Source organism: Cupressus sempervirens, chromosome 7 (assembly GCF_028749045.1).
Source record: "Cupressus sempervirens isolate cs-2001-9-10 chromosome 7, ASM2874904v1, whole genome shotgun sequence".
Lineage (NCBI taxonomy): Eukaryota > Viridiplantae > Streptophyta > Pinopsida > Cupressales > Cupressaceae > Cupressus > Cupressus sempervirens.
Window position 1 is genome coordinate 749618246 of NC_143124.1, and position 10542 is coordinate 749628787.

Here is a 10542-nt window from a genome sequence, read left to right on the forward strand (position 1 = left end):
GCTTCTAGATGGCTATATAAGATGGTGTCATGCATAATATTTAGCACTACTTTCAGCCATCTAAAAGCATACAAATGACACATGTCCATCTTCGTATGACTCCTATAAAAACCTCCTAAACTAGGAATTCAAAATTTACCATCTTAAAGTATGACAAATATTCTTAGGCATCTTAAAATGCTCATAAATATTGTGATAACTTATAACACTTTTAGTTGTAAGAGAATGTTTTATAAACTAACTAGTATTAGCTAATTCTCTTATAGATTTTCATAACCTAACATAGGAATCCACCTTTCTCCACATGAAAGGTATCTCCTTCTGCTTGTCAAATATCTCATAGATTTTGTCATGGGCTATCATAATTAACATGAAACTTCTAAAGATCCTCAAAGTTGGATGTCTACCTTGACATGGAAGACATATGTGTCATATAGTCATCACTAAGTAAGACATCACAAATCCTACGAATCCCACTAGATAACTAGACATTTGTAGACATTTAATTAATTAAAAATAATAAATAATCACTATAATTAATGTTAGGATTTTGTAAAGTTTGAGACACTTTGATTCTAACATTATCCTGCATGTTGAAGACCTTTCAAATAGACCATAGCTTAATTTCAAGGGGTCAAGAGGCCCATAGAACTAGAACACCATATAAATTTCTTTGTGATTACCAATTTTTTCAATCCATCTACAATATTTATCAAAGCGTGAACCTTATCTAATTTTACCTTCCCATTCTCTACCATATCTTGAACAAAATGAAATTGAACATCAATGTGCTTTGTTGTTGCACATAAAGTTGAACTCTCTACTAAGAAAATGACACTCTAATTGTCACAACATATATTTATCAATCTACATCAAACCCAATATATGAACACACCGTTGGTCCTAATGAGTACTAAGAGAGGGGGGTGAATCAATATGAACACTCCAACTGGTTTGTTGAATAGTCTTTTCAATTCAAGTACACAATAACCACTTAACTGCTAGAACAATGATAAATGCAGTAAGTTAAAAGCATGTAACTCACACAAAAAAGCATTCGTCAAGTGACACATGGGCTTATATATGGACACCCTCAATGAGAGGATGAAAACTATGATGGCAATAATATATCCACTAACCCTTATGATGCATGTAAAGGGTTTCCCTAACAAGAGCTACAATTGTTTCTTCTAGAAACACGTCATGTTAAGAATGTATATAACCTTTTAGGGTTACGAGAGCATGTGAGAGCTACTTGGTTTGAAGATTTACAAATCTCTTTCTTAGAGATTCCTTGTTAGAGAATTTACAAAATCTTACTATTGAACCTTTCCCTGCTAAGAGCTACAATTAGATGGAATGGTGAGAAAGCAATCTAATGTGTGATCTAAAGATAGCATTGTCTCTCCTTGTAGATCTTTGTTGTATTTTTTTGAAGATGCTCTAGTCTTCATGTATTCTCTACTTGCCTTGTGAGCTATTAGGCCTCACCTCTTTCTTTGTTGTTCAAAACAACTTGTTTGTTGTAGCATTCCCTTCTACAACTACATTCTTTGCTAGCTTGCACTGTAAAGAACAACTCTTAGTCCTTCTTGAGAAATCAACTAATCTTCCAACATCATCCAACAATGAAGTATGAGCACTTTTATGACTCTCCAATGTCAGGGCACAATTACCCATGACAAAAATCCCACTTGATTTCAAATTCTATGTCTTAATTGTTCAAAAAAAACATGTTCTACTTCTAGGGTCTAGACTGGTAGCCTTTCCAATCCATTTATGAGCCTATGTGTAGCCTTTGTCCTTGCTTGCTTCTGTTGTTTCATCCTTTGCCCCTATCACATCCAATCTAACTGATCTCATGCCTTGTCACATCCATGGTGACTCACCTCGCGATTTATTGGTAATCAAGTACCCTTCATGCATATCTTCCAGTGGTGGCTTGGACTCTATTTGCATACTCATGTGTATGCATATCGATTCAATCTTCTACTAATAGAAGTAGTGTTACCTTGTAACATATTACTTTCCTTGACCAGTTGTCAATCAATGATAACACCATTTTACAATCTTCATGTCAATGAGACTTGTGAGGTCAACACACGCCTCTTGGCCAAATGGATTCCTTAAAAACATGAGTAGCTATCTTGTAATTTTTTTTCATGGACAGAGAAACTACAACTTTTCACTTACTCATTCAACTAACAGCACCAGTATACATAGTAAAGATGTAAACATTGGTGGATCTTCTATTGTTAACGTCACCTACATAATTTGAATCAACATAGCCATATCATGAATACTCATAAAATTTTGAGGTTCAGTAAGATAACCATGATAGTACAAGGAATACTCAAAAGTACCCTTCAAATTGAACACTCGTTTAATTGCATCCTTGTGCAATTATCCATGATTAGCCATATATCGACTTGGGACTCTCACTACTTAGGCCATGTCTCATCTAGTTTAGAGCATAACATAGATAAGGCTACCAACCAAACTCACACATGGTACATAGGTCATGTGCTTTACTTTGGAAGGAGATTTTGGACAATCCTTCGTCAATAAATTTGTCCCTAGTACAACAAGAACAACTATGAATCTAAGAGTCATCATGTTGAATCTTTCCAACATTGATTTTGCATACTTACTCTAGCTTAACAAAAGTTTCCTACTAGATCTCTCTTTTTATCTCCATTTCTAAGATGTACCTATTTGGAGCTATATCTTTTCTCTCAAAATATGTTGACAACTAGGACTTCAAGTTGGAAATTGAATGATCAATCTGAAATAACACCATACCATTTGCTCATAAATTTGTGACTGTGTTTTGTTTGATGCAAAGGGTTTCCTTATTGTCTCTTTCTAGGAGAAAGTATGTGCATTTTTAAAAGCACTCCAAAGACTAATGAATAGGAGTAGTTTTTTGCCTCCTTTTCCAAGCATAGAATGAAGAGATGACTTCTAAAATCCAAAAGGTTGTTTAGTAGCATGCATGAGGTCCCACGCCTACTGAATTTTTGTGAGGCTATTGCACCCGAGAGCGATTTTGGCTATCAAGAGGCAATTTAAGAATCTTTGGTACAATATGTATCATTAATGATTGGAAGGGTTAATAATGCAATCTTCGTCAAAACCTCTCCCCATAGGTACAAATAATGAGGCAAATTTCTAGGCATCAATACATGGGCTTTACATCTACAAGGATAGTCATCAAGAGAATTGAAATTAAAACTTATTCAACCTTAGTCATTATTGTTATCCAATCTTGGACTGTTGTGATTTGGAAATTGAAGGCTCTTTTGAAGTGAGTGCTAGAAGTTTCCCAAAATCTAAGGCTCTTTTGAAGCATTACATATCATTAATGACATCTTCAGAGATGGAAAAATGAAGGTCAACAAATTGGTAAATATCTTAGTTAACGGTATTAATTATATCTCCACCAGAACAAGTTGGATCCAATTTATTAATTATGAATATGTGGATATTTTAGAGGTGGACAACTTAAGCTCTTTATTTCAAGAAAATAATTAGACAAAAGAAGCCTGGTGATCAAAGTCCATCGTCAAAGAGAAAATGTTACAGTTAGATTAGGGTTCTTAGAACCCTAGTTTTGGGGTGTGTGATAGTTAAAGGGTTCTAAAAAACTTACATGTAAACAACACGTGTAACCACCAAACCTATAGTAGAATGCATTTTTATTGTATAGTATCAATTAACTTGTCCAGCAAGGAAATCCACCCTAAAAAATTGTCAAAAAGAGGGTAGATTTCCTATCATGAATGTCCCAAGTTAGATAGTATATTACGAGGGCCTTAAAATTATCATGAAATTTCAAACTCTAGATTCTTGTGGCACTGAACAAGAAGTTAGTATGTTCATAATGTCTTCTTCTAGGTACTTGTTCTATTGTGGCCCACTTGAGATGTGAGTTTATGCATATTTTCCACATTATTTCAAATCATATAATCTTGGTTTTGTTTTATAAGATCTCTTATACCCAAACACCCCAACCTCTTTGGCTTTTCAAATCTTGTTCTACATACTAAGGGGAATTATTTTTATCTGAGGTCCCTTGCCAATATATTTTTTATCATACTTTGATTAAATTTCTTATTTGATATCATGTTGAGGTAAAGACAAGATATCAAATAAATGGGAATTGCAAAGTTTACAACTTTGAGCATTACAATACATGACAACAACCCCCATCTCCAAGAAGTTCAAGAGGTTTGACTTTCATGGTCCCTCAAGGTGTGTTCTCTACAAACCCCAAAAAGTAGATCAACTCCTGTAAGGATGTCCTTTCTCTCAAGAATGTCAGTGTTGGCTTTGTGTCAAAATAAGGTAGTCTTGCACCCTCCCAAGTGACATACTTTTCTTATTCTAATCTAGGTCATAAACTAAATAGATAATTGTTTTTGGTAGCCTATGGATCACACACCTTCCAACTTCTCACAAGAAATGTGAAAGGAAAGTAATACCGGGTTATTTCAAGATAAGGATTTGAGCTCATATCTTTTTATGACAAGGTGGAGGTGGTAATTGTCAAGCTGGTGAAAAATAGATTATTTCAATTTACTCAAAAGAATGCCCTTTCCTATCAACAGGTATGCGAACATATGGTTTAGTTGGAAAGGATTATGAGCCCCTCTATGGTTTGGGTATAGTGTATTCATTTCTCTCTCAAATAGAGACTAGGTGGTTCAATCCCTACTTCAACTAGGTTGGCAAAAGTTATTTTTTGATGGGTATCAAGAGGCAATCTAGGGATCTCTAGTGCAAGTTGTATTATCAAATATTGGAAAGCTTTAATGATTCAATCTTCCTCAAAACCTCTACCTATAGGTATGAACAAAGAGGCAAAGTTCTAGGCACCCATACATGGCCTTCACATATCCAAGGGTGGTTAGCGAGAGAATTGAAATTAAAAGTGATTCTACATCAGTCATTAATATTTTTTATTAAGGGCTAAAACAGGGTTTAGGGGGACCCAAAACCCCATAAAGTTCTTACAAAAGATATAGCAATAAAGTCCTAAAATGGATCAAAGCTAGACATAACCAACCTCCCCACAGCCAACAAACAACTATTGGCACCCACAGAAACCTAACCACCGGTCCAAAAGAGACCCAATGTGCCCCAAAGGAAAGAAACCCTCATCTAGTTAACACAAGGAAAACACTAAGATTTTCCTTTACCTCCCTTTTTTTGGGAGTGAAGCTTCATGTCGAATTGAGGAGAGGGTTTCTTATTATGTTTTCCAATAATTGGGATCCACCCCTCCTCAACCAATGCAAATGCCTCTTGTGAATTTAGAATAAGCCTATTTGCAACACCATATCCAACAAACAAAACCTAGATAGACCCAACAGCTACAAATCCAATAAAAAGCAGAACAACAACAACAATAGAACCAACACTGTTAGAAAACCCAACACAAACAGCCTCCGCTAGCATGAGGGAACCCATAGTAGCAATAAGAAAATCAAAGGAAACATTTGAAGATTAAAAACCAATAATAACAATAGAGCGACCAAGAGAATCGCCAGTAGACCATGCAAGAAAAAAACCAACACTAGTACAAACAACAGCATCATCCAAACCATCCACCACACTACCCACAACAACACTAGTAGCATCAGCCAAAGTAAAAATGACAAGAGCAGGCTCGACAGTGGGGGAAACATGTGTAATCTTCTTAGCAAAAATAGAATGTTTAGAAGAAGCCTCCTTCCACCAAGAAGCCTTTTAAGACGGAGCCCTCTGTAAATCGCATTTGGCCGCCAAATGGCCAGTGTTGTAATATTTTCTACATTTAAAGGGAACCCTTCGTAATCTAAAGTTTGAACCCAACTCTCATTAGGAAGCTCAACTTTAATTTTCTCAGGTCCATCTCAACAAGGATTCTCGTGTAACTGAACTACAAAATATTTGATGAGCCTCCATCAACCATTAAAAAATCACCAATCGCTTCACCCACAACTTCCAACATAGAATCAACCCAAAGATGAAGAGGAAGGTAGGGAAGCCTAACCCAAATCAAAAACTTGGTAAAAGATTTAGTAGCAAGGGAGAAATCAGGGTGCCACAATTTCATCATCAATGAGTAGTGCTGAGTCGACCAAGTGAAAGAAGGGCCACAAAGATCTTCTTTTGATCCTCAGTAACATCAAACTTAGCTATAAAAAAATCCCTTGGCCATGGGGAGAATATGGACAATACTTGATAAAATTAGTGCCCACTCTATAGAGATCCACGAATGCAAATCTGAAAGACTCGGCCATAGGCCTTGAAAGCGACAAATCACAGCATGATCTGAAAGATTGTTGGAAACATCCATAATGTCTTTCACCACATCCTCCATATGGAGAAGGAAGGGAGAACAAATAGTAAAGGGATCATTCACCTTAGAGCGTAATCCACCACTAGGAAGAGGAACAGATGACCCTACAACAACCTTAGTAACATACAAGAAAGAACCACCAAACACCCTAACGCTAGCACCCATGCCAACCCCAGCATCTGCGCCAACACCAAAACCATATGCGCCAAAAACCCTAGCTCTAACTCTCGCACTAGCACCAACACCCAAACTAGTTGTACAAGAGCTAGAAACACACAACTGAACCCTAGCACTAGCACTCGTTCCATCACCAAGACCTACTCCAACACCCAAACCAGAATCCTCAATGCTAACAATAACTCAACCCTTGGCAAAACCCTAGTGCCAGCACCCATAGCAATACCTGCCCCAGAGTCTGTGTCAATCCTCGAGCCAACCACGCCAAAGCTAGTAACATTGACAGCAAGAGACAAAACCCCAACACTAGCTACCATGTCAGCACCAACACCAACACGTAACCCAGAACTCGTGCCAACCCCTCAACCAAACATGCAATAGCCAACAAGAAACCTAGAAGACAAAACCCTAGCGCTAGAAACCAGGCCAATGTCAGCACTAGTTCCAACTCCAGCTCCACCACCAGCACAAGCCCTAGCAACCACCATCTTTCCAACAAACTAGCCACTCCATATTGGAAATTGAAGCCTCTATATTAATTTCCACCTTAGTCATTAATGCTATCCAATCTAAGACCACTCTATATTGGAAATTGAAGGCTCTTTTGAAGCGAGCATTGGAAGTTTACCAAAAACTTATTGCATAATAACAACTTCTTTAAAGAATGATACACGACAATTAACAAATTGATAAATATCATAACTACTAATACTAATTATATCTCTGATTCATTTATTATGAATATGTAGATATTTTAGAGGCGATGAGATTAAAATCTTTATTTGAAGAAAACAAGTAAACAAAATAGCAAAGCTAGTAATCAAAATCCACCGTAAAAAAAGTTACAACTAGATTAAGGTTCATTGCACTCTAGTCTTGAAGTGTGTGCTAATTAGCAAATCATATTGGCTGCTTCTACCATTATAAAAACATCTCTTTCATTAAATAAATAAAATATTTAAATAACATCTACTAGGTCTAAGCAGCCTATACAACCCCTAAAATAACACATAACCTTAACCAAATAAGACTTGTTTCAATCTTGGGGTATTGTACTTCGGCCTAATAGACGCTATTAAATTCTTACTTTCATTCATCTACTCTACTTGGTGGGTAGGCTTAGCTCATGGATGATAGCTAGCTGTGTGTTGTGTAGGCTTAGCTCATGGATGATTGCTAGCTGTGTGTTGTATGATTGCTAGTTGTGTGGCAGCACGACACTCTTTGTTTATAGATGGCTATTTCTTCCCAGCTTTTCACATTCAGTTTCTCAATGAATGCAAATGCAATTTTGATGACCTCCACGAGACCACAGCAGTCTATGGGAACAGCAGAACATGCTAAATAGATTTCATACTTCTTTCCATTTCCAATCTTCTGATATGGATCCTAGGCTCCTTCGGGAACGGCGGTTGAAGATGATCTACTAGGAGCCAAGCTTGTTATCTATAGAAGCCATTTGCATTGTCGTCGACGTAGAATTGTTGAACTTTGTGGACAGATTCAATGTAAACATGGAGATATCATCCCATTTCCTAGCCTCCCTTCTTGACTTAGGAGCGTAAAAGGTGCAAACATTGTTACTACTGCAAGAGGTGTTCAAGCCAATTTTTTGGCTAGACGACATTGACCTGTGGTCCTGGCTAAACCTGGTGCTGGCATCCCATGCCATGGAACATCCCAAAACTGTTCCAGTCAGATTTGGTTTGTTAATAGACAACAATCACTATTGAACATGAGCACACAAAAACTGGCTCGACATCCCCAATTGGCATTGAGTAGAGATTCCTCGGCAAAGTGGTGGGCATTAAAAAGGCTCTGTTTTGTCTGAGCCTCCATTCTAGACATTCTCATTTCATTTGCAGTTCTTCGTGTTAGTTTGCTTCAACCAGGCAATTAAATGGTTTTGTTCATGTTGGTCGTGGGTTAGAGGTCCTTTTTGTGGTTTTCAGCTCTGGCTGTGTGTTCATATAAAACTGGTGTTAATTGGCTGAGCATTTCCAACATTGACCATAGTCGGATTTTCATTTAATTATCATGTAAAATTTTATACTTTCAATAAAAAGATTCTCATGACTTCGGGTGTGGTTTATGGATTCTGAAAAAAAACATAAACATTCACAGACATCAAAATCATGTCATATGATCTTTACTTTACCTTGGTCCTTGACCGTATCTGTTCTTATTAAATTGCTACTTAACACACAAGAAGGCATGTTATAGCAAACATTGCTGTCACCGAATAGCAAGTTACATATAAAAATTACATAAGAGCTATACTTATGGTCTATAACTAAACTTTCAAATTCACTATTAATCCGTATTAGTGTGACAGAAGGCACAACGGCTCACGGTTCTTGGGAGCCACACATCTTGAATCATAGCATCAATATAAGCCTGACCATTACCATCCATGCACCGTATCAGTCAAAAATAATGAACCCCAGCCATCCACGTATCATACCAAATCAAAGCTACATTAAGAAACAGCAGTTCTTCCAATTTATCATCTCAAAACAAGTTGCCTTCATAGCTAACCTCTCTTTAAAATAGATAGATAGAGAATTTTGATTATCACTACTACGAACACGTACATCTCCACTCAATTTTAAAAGGCCACATACTGAGTACTACAGCCTAGAGGTGAAACACTACCACCATGATGGTCCAGGCCCCTGCCTGGTCAGCTTGCTCCCTATGATAATGAAGATATAAACTTAAAGCCAATGTGACCTTTTTGATATTAGAGGTGTTTCATAATAATAAGTACATTGCAGCGTTAGCTAATAAAGCCTCGGTGTTCAATGCGAACAGTCACTGGAACATAAAAACAGCAAAGAAAGGAGAGCTTCAAGTTCATCTTAACCAGAGAAAACATTATAGCTTTTTCCATGTGCCACTCAAGAAAGCCAAAAGAACTGTTCATTTTTTATCATTTAAAAAATCAATAGCCAATTCAGTTGTGTCAATCATTCTAGGAAACCCACACCATGATCAACACCCAAAACAACAGAAGATTAGTTCTTCTACAACAAAAATCAGAAATTTGTGCTGTGGACTGAAGATTAGGCCCTCCCTAACAATGAAAGCCAAAGCAAGATTAATATGCATCGCTATTTACCTGCTTAGATAAGCTGCCATGGTCTAACATCGTACATTAACAGAAATCATACACAGAATAAGAGTTGCACATGAACATAAAATATCGGCACCATAAAGTACCAGGGAGGAGAATGTCTTCCACTGATAATAGAAAATAAAGTACAAGTTTGATATAGGGAGAAATGCAATTAGAAATTGTGACCTTTTATAAGAGAAGCACAAATACTGGCCTTGGAAGAAAGCAAGAAATGAACAAATCTCGCAAGCACTCAACAAATCATGAAGATCATAAGTTTCTGAAATTTAATTCTAAGTTTACCTAAGGATCAGCTTTCCAAGATAGTATTTATAAATATTCTTCAGTTATAGCTACACTATTACTAGTAAATTATAAAAGCATTTCAGACAGCTTCATTGGAATAATAATAAAAGAATAACATACTGCAGATCTACAAATCGCAACTCAACCATATATGTTGAAACTTATAGGGCAGTATGATTCTAGCTTCCCTCTTTCCATGATATATTATGAAGCTAGAAAATTGCTAACAAAAAATATTGTGGTCCCAGCAGCTGATAAAAATGGTATTACTTTGTGAAAACAGCATGGATCGTAGTTTAGTATACTTGACTAGTGCAAGACAAAGATGTCAATTAACCTCAGATAAGCTCGTCGCTACTTTGTGATATCCAACAAAATAAAGGGATCTATCTAAAGAGCTTACAGAAAAGGCATTAAAGAGGCAAAAATTAAAATGTGGAAACCATATTAACTTATTAAATATGCTAGGAAAGCCATAGATAATTGGAAGTAAATCTTAACAGAACCCTTGAACCTGGGTCATTAACAAAAGAATATTGAGTCCTAATGGCCGCTAAAAATTACATTATTTTCTCTGCAAAATTTTCCCTCACCA